The following is a 16,860-nucleotide window of genomic DNA, read 5'->3' as shown; positions in this document are numbered from 1 at the left end:
ATCAAATATTGTCATAAAGCAGAAAGGGAAATGATTTAAGAATGGACACCACTTATGTATTTCTTTTAAGGTTAGAATAGTTCAGCATTAAACCAAATGCCTTTACCGGCAGCAAGTAGCTAATTGTAATTTTAAGTGAGGTTTAACGTTAGTCACTGTATTAAAAATCTTGTAGATGTGCATTATTGGAATGATTTTGCTAGAGAAATTGCCTTTCAGTGAACATACTCTAAGTCTAGAGGAACTAAACACATAGTGCAGTTTTTTAGATTGTATGTCAGATGTTCTGTGGTCTCTACTAATGATTTGAACCTTTTGTTTTAATTGGCAGCTTTTTTTAAAAAAGAAAATTCTTGTAAATACTGTCACATTTTTCCTATTTTCCATATTCTTTGTGTTTTCTGTAAATTGGCAAGGGAACAACTTCTCATATGGTCCGTTTTTCTTGAAATAGGAGATTTTTTTTCTTTCTTCCTCTCTTCTGGTCTGCTTTCCTAACCTTTAACCACCCTGTTAACAGATGGTCAGTTTATCCTTGTACTCATCGTTTTGATTAACTGTTTCGAAAAAAGCTCAGCTTCTAACAGTGACTTAAATGTTCTCATGACAGCCTCATTTAAGACTGTATAACTCTCATTATGACAATTTTGATTATTTTTTTTTTTTTAAGTTTATTTTGAGAGAGAACGTATGCACTGGAGAGAGTGGGGGAGGGGCAGAGCGAGAGGGAGACAATCCCAAGCAGGCCCTGTGCTGTCATCGCAGGGCTCCCAACTCTTGAACTGTGAGATCATGACCTGAGCTGAAGTCAGATGCTTAACTGACTGAGCTACCCAGGAGCCTTGAGAGTTTTGGTTCTTGAAGCGCCTTTTATCTTTTGAGTTGAGTTTGAATCTATTTAAAGCTGAATGGAAAGCCTCATCTTACATTTTAAGTTCTTGGATGATTGTTTCTTTCTGACCCCTTTAGCTCAATTTTTAGTTGTTTAACTGACCATACCTTATGAAACAATCAAGGCAGGTATCTTTTATTTGAAGACACTTTAGTGTAGAGATCCACAGGTTTGTGGCACCTAACAGATTTGGGTTCAAATTATAGATTTATCCTTGTGAGTTTCATTTCCTCAACCGAGGAACCTTAAAATGGAGACTGATCATGGGCTGATGCAAATAGAAAATCAGATGATTAATGTAAAGTGTCTTGTACACGCTGTGGAGCACGGAGGATCAAAAATGAAGTTAACTGCCAAGGTGATCATTTCACAAGATAGGTCATGTAATTGTGTATGCTGTGGTGGCAGTGTTTGCTGTTTATATGAGCAGGTCCTTCAAGTGAATTATCTGGGAATAAAGCACCTGTAGAATGAATTGCAGTCAGCATCTCAGTTGAAGTACACGCTTATAAGCTTTAATTTACTTCCCAGCAAGCAAAGGGTACACAGTAACTGTGGTCATAGCACCTGCTTGAACAGAGCCTAGTAGAGAGCCCTATGGCAAGATTGTCTAAGTTAACGAGTTCACGCTACAGCTATGGAGAATGATGAAGAGGTTTCTCATATGCCTCCCACGAAAGTACCAAGACAGAGTCATAATTGGGTCATCAGTCATTTATTCATTTGACAAATATTTGAGAGTTTACTGTCCAGGTACTGTGATATATACAAGGAATACAGCAGAGAGCAAAACATAGTATCTGCCTTCAAGGATCATGTAATTACAGAACTGGTAAGCGGTGCAACATAAGGCAACGCTACTGTAGTGGAAGAATATGGGAGGGCTAATTAATTCAGTCCAGGTTGGGCAAAGGGTTAGGAAGAGGCAGAGTTCAAGATCAGGGAAGGCTATGTGCAGAAGGCGCTGTCTAAGCTGAGGGCCTAGTGAAGGTAAAGGGTTTAAGAAGTTAAGGGTGGTATTTTGAAAATTTTATTCCAAGAGGTAAGCATCTTCTTTCTTTTTTTCTTTTTAGAAGTTTATTTATTTTGAGAGAGAGAACGAGAGATGGGTTGGGGGGGAGGGAGAGAGAGAGAATATTCCAAGTAGGCTCCGTGCTGGCAGCATAGACCAGGGGCTTGATCCCACGGAACTCCGAGATCACGACCTAAGCCAAAATCAAGGGTTGGACCCTTAATCGACTGAGCCACCAGGTGCCCCAAGCATCTTATTTCTGAGAATAGGTTACTGAGTAAGCATGCTTGAATCTAATTTTCAGCAAAATTGGGAAATCAGATTTTAGAAATCCTTTCTTTTTCTCATTGTTATTGGGGATAGGGAGGGAGTAGGCCTGACTTTGTGCTCTAGAAAACCTGTAGTCCAGAATCTCCCTTGGAAGCTGAAGGCTTTTTCTCTCATGGAGTTTTAAACATTACCAACAATGTACTTAATTTCTATAATTTTGCTACAGTAAATATTTGTTGATTCAGTAGCAAATGAGATTGACATGGCCTGGTCCCTACCCCACCTTCATCCTTAAGAATTAAGATCTGAGGGGCGCCTGGGTGGTTCAGTTGGTTAAGCATCCGACTTCGGCTCAGGTCAGGATCTCTTGACTTGTGTGTTGGAGCCTTGTGTTGGGCTGTGCTGACAGCTGAGAGCCTGGAGCCTGCTTTGGATTCTGTGTCTCCCTCCCTTGGCTCCTCCCCTGTTCATGCTCTGTCTCTCTCTCTCTCAAAAATAAATAAAAATTTAAAAAAAAATTAAAAATGAATTAAGATCTGAGAGGCTAAATGATTAGGTGAGCAATGTAGATAGTACTAAGAACACTGGCAGCTGACTGAGTAATGTAAGTTACTATGTAAATAAACATGAATTCATATCTTGGCTCTGTCACTCACCCTATGGTACAGGGCAAATAACTTCATGTCTCTGTTAAGAATGTTTGAAGACATTCTTGTTTAGTTTCAAAATGGTCTTGATGTGGATGGTTCTTTAGGGTGGAGGCACTCAAGACTCAGATAGTTACATGTTTGCTCTTCTATGCACATATGCGTGTGTATGTATATGTATGTCAAGATTCATAATAATGTTCATGGATTTTTGCATTTGTTCTTTCATAACTGTATAAGATAGGCAGATAGAGGTGTCACTACAGAAGGAATGAAATGGTGCTTTGTGAGAGAATTGGTTTTAGGCTTGGATGAAGGAAGGCTTCCTGGAGAGGTAGCCTTTGAGATGAGTGGGCTTTTTTGGTGGATGCTTCAGAGCAGAATGAGTCATGAGGAGCTGCAGGTTGTCGACTCTGTAGACAGGTTGTCTGTTTCGAATCCTGACTGCCATTGACTGGCTGCTTGATCTCAGATAAATTAATCATTCTTCTAGACTATTTCCTCTGTAAAATTGATATAATCACATCTCCTACAGAGGGTTTTTGAGGATTAAATGAAGTAAAGCATGTAAAATGCTTAGCCAAATCCTTGGCATATAGCAAGCATTGCTGTTATTACTGTGGCCTCATCATTATTACTGATAGGGATTGAGGAGGCCTTTTTAGGCAAGAGAGAATTTATTCTGCTCTCCTGTCTTGATAAACTATCAAATTTTGATAAATGAACCCAGTGGTTGTATTTTTCCATTTATGAATCACACACTGAATAATTGAGACTTAGTCTGAATTCTTCTTGAACTGCAGAATTTGTTGCAGACTGAAAAAAAAAACACCAGTCACAAGCTCATGGTGTTGTGTTGCTGTCCCTTGAGTTCACGACTCATTGTCATTGGTTAGGTTGGAAGGGTCATCTTCCCTGTTTATATAACACTGTAACTTCCAAAGTCTTTGCACAACTGTTAGTCTGTGATCCTCAGAGTAGCCTTGTGAAGCACTTAGGGTGGGAGGTATTATTTTTCAGGAAGTAGAATCCACAGGGCCAGGGGAAAGGTCTCTGTGGCTCTTTGTAGCCATTCCAACACTAGATAGCCCTGGTCTCCTGACTTATATTCTATTTTTTTTCCATTTAGTTTTTTGTAAATCGAAGTCTGTCAGTAGATTTGAGTTTGCATTTATTATTATTTTTTAATGTTTATTTATTTTTGAGAGAGGGAGAGACAGAGTGCAGGTAGGGGAGGAGCAGAGAGAGAGAGAAGGAGACATAGAACCTGGAGCAGGCTCCAGGCTCTGAACTGTCAGCACAGAGCCCCACGCGGGGCTCAAACCCACAAACCGTGAGATCACAACCTAAGCTGAAGTCAGAGGCTCAACCATCTGAGCCACCCAGGTGTCCCTAGTTTGCATTTAATTGCTGCCATTTACTAGTTGAGTGATCTTGTAAGGGTTCTTAAATTTATGAGTCTGTTTTTCCATCTGTCAGATGATGAGACTTTGAATCACACAGGATTGTGTGTGATGCTGAATTTACTTTGTATAATCGCTTTATGAGAATTGTTTTGTATAATGTTGTAAGGTAGTGTGTATTAAGACACAAGTTTATTCACTAGTTGGTGTCTTATCTGCCTAATGATAATGCTGGTAGGAAATGTTCCTATTTCTATATTGCCTTTAATGTTCTAATCCTACTTACTTGAGAGTAACATCCTTGATAGTGATGTGAATGCTCTACCCTGGAAAACCTAGATCTGGGAGTGTTTGACAGGTGAATAATAACACTTCACAAAATAACAGTTCATTTTTCACATTATTACTTGTGTTCCTTGGTCGTTCCCCTTTTATCTTTCTCTCTCACTTTTTTGGTTTAGTGTTATTACCCAAATGGTTAAACAACTTAAAACTTTCCAGCTAATAAATAGATTATTTCAGAAGTTTGAAGTTTGTCTCCTCCCCCCCCCCCCCCCCCCCGCACCGAAACAAGAGAGAGAAACAATAGAGAAGGGGACCTCTTTCCTCTTTTACATATGAATATCATTTTTCATGTGTGTTTGTCAGTTATTTATGTGCTGTTTTCCTCTTGAACCTGTGTCAGAGGTAGGTAAATGTGGAGTTTAAAAACCATATTAGCTGGAAATTACAAAATGCACAAATTGAGTAGAACAAATTGTTTTTACAGTCTTATTTTTTTGAATGTTAAATATATACGTAGACACTTAAATGGTTGCGTTGTTATGAAAACCCTAAGTTTAAGTTTTCTGATAGCTGAGAAAATCTGCATTAAGGAAAAATTTTTGCACTTGCTCTTTTCCCGAACAGAAGTTTGTGGAAAAAATACCGAGGTTGACTTAAAAGTGTCATTTATGAGTTATGAGACTCTTTTGAGTTGGCATGTATATTTTAAGGGTTAGGCGAGAAACAAGTCATTTTGTAAAATGCAAGGGTATTTTCTATGGATCGTGGAAGTTTTTGTTCCCTTTCTAGTATGTAGCAAGCTAAGAGTACTTACTATATTGTGGTTTCATGAATATCGTTGTATTGGGTGTGCCAGGAGTACAATCATAGTATGTGACTTAGACATAATAACTGGCATAATAACTTAGGATACTATGTCAGCAATTCATATTTTTAAAGTTACCACACTAGGAAAAATAACAGCTATTTACAGTTGAGTAGATTTGACTTAAAAAAAGTTATACTCCAATCAAGAAGACGAAAACTCAGTTTAGTCAGCATAGGCTCTAGTTAACATAGGCTTGGAAGCCTTTTAAAAAGTTGGATATAGGGGTGCCTGATTGGTTCAGTCGGTTGAGCATCCGACTTCGGCTCAGGTCATGATCACACTCTGTGAGTTGGAGCCCCACGTTGGGCTCTGTGCTGACAGCTCAGAGCCTGGAGCCTGCTTCAGATTCTGTGTCTCCCCCCTCTCTGCCCCTCCCCTGCTCATGCTCTCTCTCTGTCTCAAAAATAAATTAAAAACATTAAAAAAATAAAATAAAATAAAGTAAAAAATTGGATATACTGTGGATAGAATTAGATAGTGGATTAGCCATAATCCTTGTTTAGGGCATGCTCTTATTAGCTCACATATAGCCTGTTTTTAATTTATATTTAAAAACTTAATAAGCCCCTGTGAACCTACTACCAGAACAAAAGGATAGATCCTTAATAATCTACATCTGACTTTTTAGGTTCCCCAGCCCCATTCCTCCCCCTTCACCCAGACCTCACAGCCTGAATTCTCTAGTTTTCTGATTTTGTATAGCTTCATCACATCTTTATGGATTCTTAGAACGTGTATATTTTTATTTTGGTTGTAACTTTACAAAAAAGACATTCTATATGTAATCATTTGAGACTTAATATTTTTACTTAATGTTGCATTGCTAAGATTTATCCACGTTGTTGCATGTCACTGTAGTTCCTTTACTTTGCTGGGAATAATCCATTACATTAATGTAACATGGTTTATTCATTCATTCTCCTGTGAATGGACATTTTCCTTGTTTTCCAGGTTTTTGCTGCTATGAACAGTTTTGCTGTGATCATTTTAATACATGTCTCTTGTGCGTAAGTTTCTTTCCATGTATACTGAGGAATAAAACCCTGGGTAATGAACATGGGATTATTCAGTTTTTAGACATTATGCCAAACATTTTTTTCCCCACTATCAATCTACGAAAGTCTCTATGAATATATCCTTTCCAACCCTTGGAATTGTCAGATTAAATTTTTGCAGCTTCAGTGGGTAGAAATGGTATTATGTTTTTATTGGTCTTGTGATTTTTTTTTCTGTGAAATGCTTGTTCATGACTTCTGTTTTTTTTATTTTGTTTTTTCTTTCGCCTGGCTTGTTTGTGGTTTTCTTTTGGATTTTAAGTTGTCTTTATATGTTTTTGGTACTTTTGTTGGAGGTATGTATTCCAAAAGTCTTTTCAATATGTGACTTCGCTTTTCACTTTCTTTAGGGTGTTTTTTGATGCCCAAATTTCTTCATTTTAACATATTCAAATACAATTTATTTTATGGTCAACACTTCTGTGTCTTTAAGGAATTGTTTGTTTTTCTTATTTTGTATGCCAATGTCTGTTAACATTACAGCTGACATTTATTTAAAGGCCTGAGATTACAGTAGTAGGACAACAGAGAAGGAAGAATGTAGCTTAAGATGTTTGTGACTACTCATTGCTCATCCCTAACCCCAATAGAAAATAAACCCTTGTTAAAAGCTAGATTCACATCCGTGCTAACTCAGCTACCCGAGTGGAGATCACTGGTCTGTTGTCATGATTTTTCCCTAAACTCTCACCAGCCTATATGTTTCTTGAATGATTTACCTTTTCTCTGGACCTTATTACATGTTTCCCAAAAAAAAAAAAAAAAAAAAAATTTTTTTTTTTTGAATAATGCCTATTGGTGAGAAAATGATTATGACCATTCTGATCCATTTTATTAAAAGGATGTGATATGAATATATTATTTATAGTAGAAATTATTTTTATTCTTGAATTTTAAAATAGTTGGAATAAAGTTTAAAGAAATTTGTATTAAAGCATTCTGCAATAAAACATTTTCAAAGATAATTTTTTCTATATTTTGGTTTTAAATTTCAAAAAGGGACTTCACTTAAATTCAGTTCTGTTATTCAGTTATCTTGTCACAAGCGTTTGTATGGCAGGTACCCACATCTCCTGTCACTTTTATATATGCACTTTGTTCCCTGGCAGATTTGAATTCTGAAATCTCCTCCCCTCCAGAGCATGGGTGCACATGCATGTGCACACACACATATCCTGCTCTTTCACAGCCATCCTTTTTCATGTTTCTGCTGTTGGGCAAGTGTACACAGAGAACTTGTGCTTTATTAATAAGGGTATGATTGTTGCCATCACAGAAATAATGTGTATTTGTGTAGGCCTTTGTCCAGTGCTTTTATATGCATTTTCTCAACTTATCTTTTTCCTAAAACCTGGGTGATTGGCAGGGCAGGTTATGGTCCTAATGTAGGCTGTGCTAATACCGAGGCTTGAAGACATAAAGTCAGCACTTTCCTGGTACAATAAGATGCTTAGTAAGTATTTGTTGCACGGATGGATGGATGGATGGATGGATGGATGGATGCATAAATGAATAAATGGCTAGTTATTCTCACCCTCATGCCCTTTGGATTATACCATTGCTTCATATTTAGCTATGTGCCAGTACAGGTCTTGATATATATAATAGAAACTAGAATATTTATTGATTACAACTTCTACTTCTGGCTTTGATGGAGTATCTGGTTCTGGACTGGCCTTTCTGTCATTAAAAAACACAAAACTAGGGGCGCCTGGGTGGCTCAGTCTGTTGAGCGTCCGACTTCCGCCCAGGTCAGGATCTCGCAGTTTGTGAGTCCGAGCCCCGCGTCGGGCCCTGTGCTGACAGCTCAGAGCTTGAAGTCTGCTTCAGATTCTGTGTCTCCCTCTCTCTGCCCCTTCCCTGCTCATGCTCTGTCTCTCTCTGTCTCTCAAAAATGAATAAATGTTAAAAAAAAATTATAAAAAAACATGAAACTGGACAAAATATGTGAAGCAACTCTTTCAGGCTTTGGACAACAGGCCTCTGATCTTGAAATTTGTAAAATGAGCCCCACAATTGCCCCTGCTTTCTGCCTGAGAACAATTTCTTGAGCTGGAATCCAAGCAGAACATGGTAGCCTGTGTTGAATCAGAATTTGGGGCAGCTAAAATGGCTAGAATCTTTAGGGCAGGACACTGGAGAAGAGGAGCTCTCTGGGAGGGGCTCCCAAATGTTTTTGTGTGGGTTCCTTGTGAATTATTGGTGAAGAGTTGGGCTGTCCATGGGGGAGAAAAGCTGGAAGGTTTATCAGAGTGGCTGCCCCAAAGCTGGGAATGAAACAGAGATGCTAGAGGTTGTACAGCTGTGGGGTATTGGAGCTCTGGCCCAGGCAGAACTGAGAGAGAGACCTGATCAACACCCTGGGCGTGTGGGTGGAACACTACAAAGACCATGAGGTAAAGCAAGGATTGGCAAAGTTAAATAGTTGCACACAGACTGTAGGCCTGGCAAGCCTACAAGATTTACTATGTGGGGGGCACCTGGGTGGCCCAGTCGTTTGAGCGTCCCACCTCAGCTCATGTGGTGATCTCATGGTTCATGGGTTCAAACACCATATTGGGCTTTGCGATCACAATGCAGAGCCTGCTTTGGATTCTCTGTCTCCCTCCTTTTCTGCCCCTCCCGTGTGTGTGTTTCCTCTCTCTCTCTCTCTCTCTCTCTCTCTCTCTCTCTCTCTCTCCCTCTCCCCCTCTCTCTCCCCCTCTCTCTCCCTCTCCCTCCCTCCCTCTCTTCCTCCTTCCCTCTCATTCTCTCTCTCTCAAAAATAAACTTAAAAAAAAAAAAAAAAAAAAAAAACTTACTGTGTGGCCCTGTAAGAAAAGATTTTCTGGCTTCTGCCCTAGAGTTAAAGCCTACTCTGAGCCTTCCCATAACAAAGCCTATAATCAAATCCTGACAAAACCTTCCGAGAAGACAGAACTTGGAGGTTGAATTTTGCCAGGTTATATAGGGACTTGGGAAATGTATTAGGGTTTCCATAGTTCTGCCCTAACAAAAGTACTACTTGGTCTTTTATTTAGAATTAGAATGTTTCTGAGCAGTATTACCCCCTGCAGTGTTTGAGACCTTCAAACACTGACAGTGACTTTAGCCTATACTCTCTAATACTTTGAAAGTCTGGTTATTCCCCTGGGTAAATCTGTGTAGGAATATGTCTTGTTCCACTTAAATATACACACACACTTCATAATCTTCTTTGTTGGGGGAACTTTTTGTATCTTTTATTCAATAGCAATATTTGGTTTAAATTGAAAAATGTGGTAATCCCCAAGGGCTAAGACAGCTAAAATAATTTTCTGTTTAAGAGGACCAAGGTTCCTTTTTGTTTCTGAGTATTACACATGTGGGCATAATTTTAAAAACATTTTGAAATTAAAGGGGCGCCTGGGTGGCTCAGTTGGTTGAGCATCTGACTTGGGCTCAGGTTATGATCTCATGGTTCATGAGTTCGAGCCCTTCATCAGGCTCTGTGCTGACAGCTCAGAGCCTGGAGCCTGCTTCGGATTCTGTGTCCCCCCCTCTCCCTGCCTCCTGTGCTCGTGCTCTCTCTCTCTCTCTTTCAAAAAATAAAAGAAACATTAAAAGAAAACATTTGGAAATTATAAATTGTTTCTGGCATATAGACAGAATATAATAAATAATGTGTACTCACCACACACAACTTTTCACTTTTTCCAAATTTCCTGTGGATTCTTTTCCCAAGAAGTAGTACTCAGATACATACTGTGTATGTATTCTGTTCCTTCTTTTTCCCAGTAATAACCACTACTGAATTTTTTGTTTGTCATTACCTTGAATGATTTTTATACTAAAAATAGTGTGCGTGTGTACCCATAAATTATATATAACATGATTTTATGCATTTTTAAGCTTTCATGAAAGGAATCACTTTATACTTCATCTGCAGCTAGCTTTTCCACCCAACATTGTTGTGGGTTTAGAAATGATGAAATGTATCACTGTAATTCTTTAACTGCAGTTTATATCTCCATTCTCTTGTTGATGGACATTTAGTTTTCTAGTGTTTTGTGATTATAAAAAGTGCTGCATTGAACATTGATTTAAACCCGTCTACCTGTGTTTGTGTTGGAGTTTCTCTAGATGATGTAACTGTAACCAGAAAGAATATTGTTGGGGTACCTGGGTGGTTCAGTCGGTTAGGTGTCTGACTCTCTGAGATCATGATCTCACAGTTCGTGGGTTTGAGCCCCATATCAGGCAGACAGTGCAGAGCCTGCTTGGGATTATCTCTTCCTCTTTCTCTCTCTGTGCCTCTGCTGCATGTGCATGTGTGCCCTCTCTCAAAAGAAATAAAAACTTAAAAAAAATTGTTTTTTTTACATTTATTTGTTTTTGAGAGAGGCATAATTTAGTAATAACTAACAGTTATATTAATTTAGTAATTACATATGCTAACATATATATATTATACATATACATATACATTATATGTACGTATGTATACATTACATACATATACATAACATATATGTAATATATATTATATAACATATGTTAATACATGTTATTACATATGTTAATATATGTTAATATATATTATATATAATATTATATATATTAATTTAGTAATAACTAAAGGTGAGGGGCAGAAACAGAGGGAGACACAGAATCCGAAGCAGGCTCCAGGCTCTGAGCTGTCAGCACAGAGCCCGATGCAGGGCTTGAACCACAAACCGTGAGAACATGACCTGAGCCGAAGTCGGATGCCCAACTGACTGAGCCACCCAGGCACCCCAGAAATAAAAACTTATAAAAAAGAAAAAAATAGTATTGTTGTTTATAGGATACCCACATCTTTGACTGTTGGTTATTACTAAATTGCTCCCCAAGATGGTTTTATATTTCTAGTTTTGTGCAGTTAATACGGATTCTCTAAAGCAGATATGTTGTGCCTGAAGAAAATATGACCTGAAAATCTCATTTTACTACTGGTAAATTGAAAATTGGCTGTTTAGATTCTTGATAAATGTGCTCCTGTTTAAAAACCTTTCTTAAGTTTCTATAAGGAAATATTTGAACATACGCAAGTAGAGAGAACCCCTCTTGAACCATGGATAACTCGTCATCAGCTTACAGTAATTATCAACATAAGTCTAGTCTTACTTCACTATCCCTCAACTACATTACTTTGAAGAAAATCCCAGATTTTCATATAATTTCATCTGTAAATATCTCTCAAATTAGATATGAATACCCCCACCAAGAGAAGCCTATATAATACCATTATCACCCTCTAGAACTAATTCCATAATGTTGACAAATTACTCCATGTTCAAATTTTCTCACCTATCTCATTTTTAGTTTTATCTACAATATTTAAAATATGATTACATTGTAAAAACATAAACTTTTAAGGATTAAGTTTAATCTGTCTCATATAAAATGTACTTGTAGATTTCTGTTTTTATTACAGAATCATGTTTAAAGACAGTACCTAAAAAGTAATCTAGGTGTAGTCTAACCCTTTTACTTTATAACTGAAGGAATTGAGGCTCAGAGAGGTTGAGATTTGTTCAAAATTGGCCAGTTTATTAGTAGCAGAGCTGGAATTTGAAGGCAGATCTTCTTACCCTAAACCCATTGCTCTAATATGAATTACATTGTATCGCCTACCTTATATTGTTTTGTAGCTCATTACCTCTATCAGTTTTGTTGTTTTGTTTTTTGGTTTATTTGCTTACTTTTTAGTAATCTCTACACCAACGTGGGGCTCAAACTCACGACCTGTACCAGTTTTCTTTTTTTTTTTTTTTTTAACGTTTTATTTATTTTTGAGACAGAGACAGAGCATGAACGGGGCAGGGGCAGAGAGAGAGGGAGACACAGAATCAGAAGCAGGCTCCAGGCTCTGAGCCATCAGGCCAGAGCCCAGCGCGGGGCTCGAACTCACGGACTGCGAGATCGCAACCTGAGCTGAAGTCGGACGCTTAACCGACTGAGCCACCCAGGCGCCCCTGTATCAGTTTTCTAAATCTAGCATTTTAAAGTATTTGTTTCAGTGGCTTTCTTAAATATTAGACTACTGTCTGTACAGTACTAATCTTGTGATTTACATCATAGTGTATTTTATTTATTTATTTATTTATTTTTTATTTAAATTTTTTTTTTCCAACGTTTATTTATTTTTGGGACAGAGAGAGACAGAGCATGAACGGGGGAGGGGCAGAGAGAGAGGGAGACACAGAATCGGAAACAGGCTCCAGGCTCCGAGCCATCAGCCCAGAGCCCGACGCGGGGCTCGAACTCACGGACCGCGAGATCGTGACCTGGCCGAAGTCGGACGCTTAACTGACTGCGCCACCCAGGCGCCCCCATCATAGTGTATTTTAAAAGGAGTTTGTGAAAGGATTGAATTATAATATCAACACTTGTGCCAAAGATATTGAACTGTTCTGAAAAGCTACTTGTCTTTTCTGACCTAGATACACAGTTTCAACTGTGGCAGAGGATGCCAGAAAGAGGAGAATGAGTGTTGGCAAGAGTCTAGAAATTAAATTATTATATTACTAAAAGATCTAATCTGTTTCTTAATTTTTAGTACTGTTACATATGAAAAGTTTTTCTGTATTGACATAATACTTGGTGAAGATATGCATTTTTTTGAGACTAAACCAATTGTTTATTTTGCCAAGGTGAAGAATGACTTCTATTTGTTTTAAAATTGGTGATTTTTAAAACACCAAATGACTGTTTGCTTATAACTAGATTGCAGGTTCTGAGGTGGTTTTGCAAGCTTAACTAATTAAGAAAAATAATCATGTCCATTCTCTTTCCAGATACAGTTTCTTTGCCATGCTCTGTTCTGTACAACGGCAACAAAAAGTCTTTTGAGAACCAAAGATACCCTTTGAAGCTTGTTTACCAAGGTGCTGGCTTACCCTTCAGAGTTAAGTGTGCTGCGTTGGGCATGGAAGGATAGAGAATACTTGAATACTTAACTGTTTCTTGGCATATTCATTGCTCCCTTTTCCTTTTGATCAGAATTGTCACAATAAGATATGTAAATTTCAAATAGCCTGATGCTATCACAGCCTTTTAGTGGGAAGAAAATAAATAGCCACTGAGGCATGTACAGTTAGGTACTACTTCATGTTTGATTGTGGTATAAAGGAAGGACTAGATTTCAGGTTGAGCTTTGAATTTTTTTTTAATTAAAATTTTTTTTTTTTTTTAAGTCGGCTCCACAGGCAGTGTGGGGTTTGAACTCACAGCCTTGAGATCAAGAGTTGTACATCCACCAACTTAGCCAGCCAGGCACTCCAGGCTGAGCTTTTAAAGATTACCGTGCAAAATTAAATATACACCTGCTCTTTGATTTATTCATGGCCACAGTAATGTGAATTGGAAAATGCTAGAGACCCAATGCCAGTTGTAGAGATGGCTCTGCTGGTGTATGATCATAGACAAATTATTTAACATTTTTGTATATTTGTGCTTTCATATTTAAAAAATTTTTTTAATATTTATTTATTTTTGAGACGGAGAGAGACAGAGCATGAGTGGGGGAGGGGCAGAGAGAGAGGGAAACACAGACTCTGAAGCAGGCTCCAGGCTCTGAGCTGTCAGCACAGGGCCTGACGCGGGGCTCAAACTCACAAGCCTTGAGATCATGACCTGAGCGGAAGTAGGACGCTCAACCGACTGAGCCACCCAGGTGCCCCAGTGCTTTCATATTTTTAAAGATTATAAAATAAATTATACCATTAATTCCATATCTTACTACTTTTCAGGGGATTGTGAACATTGACTATGATGCTGTATGAAAAAATTATTTTGAGAAATTCATTTGAGTTTCTCCTTTGTGCCAAGCATTGCTCTAGGTGTACAAAACAAAGAGTAAGCAAAGATATGCCAGTGATAAATCCTATGGAGAGATATAAACAGGGTCAGAGAAGTCCTGGAGGAGGGGTTGCTATGCTATATATGATGTTCAGGGATGGGCTCGTAGTAAGGATGTTTAAGAAGACAACTGAAGACGTAAAGAGGTATGTGCATATCTGTGATAATAAATAGCAAATGTCGAGGCTCTGAGGAGGGGAATGTGTGACTTGTTTGAGAAACAGCAAGGCTACCAGTGTGGATGGAACACAGTGAAGGGGGAGCAGTAGGGGAGGAGGCCAAGAAGTTCAGGGGAATCAGATTATTAGGGATTTGTAGGCCGTTAGGTGTTTAAGCAGAGACCAAGCCCTTGGAAGGTTTTGAGCAAAGCATGATATGACCTAATTTAAATTTTAAAGGGAACACTGTGGATGCTATTGCTCTAGGTAAAGAGAACAAGGTAAAGGTGAAAGATTTGGTGATAGATTAGATGTGGGGTGTGGCAGGAAGAGAGCTGTCAAGGATGACTCTTTTTGAGATAAGCTATCAGAAGGAGTAGTTGCCTTCTCTTGAGAGAGGGAACACTGGAAGGAGCAAAGTAAAGTTTTGTGTTTTTTTGGGGGGGGATGGGTCAGGAATTAATTTGGGGCATATTTAAAACTTTTATTAGACATCCAGGTGGATATGTTGATTATGTATTTGAGTGTAAGTCTAGAACTAAGGGTGATATAAACTCAGTTGCCCTCAGTGTATAGGTGGTATTTAAAGCCTCAAGCCTGAGTGAGATTGCCAAATGAGTGCAGGTACAGTGGTGAAGGGATTCAGTGTGAGGGCTGAGTCCAGCTGCATTCCAGCAGTCAGAGGCTCTGGAGATAAGAAAGAAAGGAGCCAGTGGAGTAATTTATGAAGTAGGAAGAGAACTAAGAGTAGAGTACTGGATGGAAGCCAAGGGAAGTAAAATGTTTTGAGTAGGGAACAGTCAGCTGTGTCACCTGTTGCTGAGAGGTCAGCTGAGGTGAGGACTGAGAATTGTTCACAGTATTTAAACACTATGGGAGTCCTAGGGGACCTCGGCATGAACTGTTTCAGTAGAGCATTGGTGTGAGAGGCTGATTGGGGTGAATTTAAGAGAGAATGGGAGGTGAGGAAATGGAAACAGAAGTGTAATCAGAGAATTCTGCTTTAAAAGGGGCAGAGAATTGGGTGTGGGGAGCTAGAGATCAAGGAAAGTTATGCGAGACAGAGAACAGAGGGAGTGATTACTGGAGCTATATTCTTGAGTAGGCAAAAGGGGATGGGTTGTAGGAGGGTTTGAGTTGAGAGCTCTCCATTAAATAGCAATAGGAACAGTTCATTCATAGTAACAAGGAAGAACAATATATGGGAAAAGATGCAGGTTGGTATTTTGCATGAAGTAGAAAGCAGGATGAGCAGTCGTGTGAGGATATGGGAGGGAGGTACAGGCATTTGAAAAGAGAAGAGAAGATTGGAAATAATCAGTAATAAAGTGAATGAGTTTTATTTTTTTCAATGGGGCTTCTTGGACATTGCAGGATGGTTAGCATCCCAGGATACCCAATGTTGGGATTACTCACCTAGTCATTGTGAAAACCAGGAAACTCTACCTCACATTTTCAAATCCCACAGGGTTGCAGTACCATCACTGTTTGAGAACTGTTGATTATTGGGCCTTTTGAGGATTGATCATGAATTTAGAAAACAACCAATAAACACAATTGTGTGTTGTTGTTTTTTTCTCCTCCCTAGTCATATCCGTTTGTCGTAACCTGGAGAGTTGGATTTAAGCAGAGTTGGAGTTTTGCCGGGAGAGGATAACAAAGGGAGTTGCTGATGTAAATGAGTGACACATAATGGATTGTGTAATTTCAGTTGGATAAGGATAGAAGTGAGGGCATGAAAAGGGTGAGGGATCGTGAAAGGTGGTAGGATTAGGGGATTACCGGCGTTGGTGGAGAGTGGTTGTCTGAAGTAGGAAAGAAGATGAAAACATGCAGGGAAAGGAAAACAAGGAATGGAGAGTCCAGAATTTTAGAAGGATCATCTCTGTGGTTATTGAAATTGCTAAGAATTATGCCAGGAGTAGAGGTTGACTGTGTGTCAGTGAGCTAAGTAGTAAAGTCCTGAAGGAATGGGAGAGGGTTTGGGGAATTAATCCAAGATGGGTGAAATAAGTCAAGTAAATAATAGAATTTGTCCTTATGGAGGAAGAGTCAGAAATTCCCTGTAAGTCACTGTGATGATGACTGAGATGATGATCTCCCATGGAGATAAGGGAAGAGATGGTGACCTTTCAGATGGAAACTTCTTGGATTCTTCAGTTAGGTGCTCCCTAAGGAAAGATAAATCCGGGGTTGAATTCACATTTTTATTGAGCCTCTCTTGAGTGCAGGTCATTGTACTAGGTGCTATGGAGATAAAGGTAAGTTATTTCATTCAGGAGCTTGTGATAAAAATAACTGAAGCTGAGTATTAGGAAGTTGAAAAAATGCTGGATGGCTCAAAGAAAGAAGGAATTATATTCAACTCAAGCACTGGATAAAGCTTCATGGAGGGCTATATTTGAGATGG

General features: G+C 38.7%; 1 protein-coding gene across 5 annotated transcripts in view; it reads left to right on the top strand.

The window, feature by feature from the left end:
- The first annotated feature begins 6,364 nt into the window (after positions 1-6,364).
- STRBP (spermatid perinuclear RNA binding protein) overlaps positions 6,365-16,860 on the top strand; it is a 94,311-nt gene continuing 83,815 nt past the window's right edge. For 3 of the 5 annotated variants that reach the window (XR_015243044.1, XR_015243043.1, XM_086683974.1), the window contains exon 1: positions 6,365-6,384. The gene's annotated coding sequence lies outside the window, so the exon portion shown is untranslated. The remainder of the gene's footprint in view (positions 6,385-16,860) is intronic. The other 2 variants (XM_086683973.1, XM_086683972.1) reach the window with 1 other exon arrangement.

This window comes from Puma concolor, chromosome D4 (assembly GCF_028749965.1).
Source record: "Puma concolor isolate L17-30 chromosome D4, mPumCon1.1.hap2, whole genome shotgun sequence".
NCBI classification, from domain to species: Eukaryota; Metazoa; Chordata; class Mammalia; order Carnivora; family Felidae; genus Puma; species Puma concolor.
This window is presented reverse-complemented; position numbering and strand designations above follow the sequence as displayed.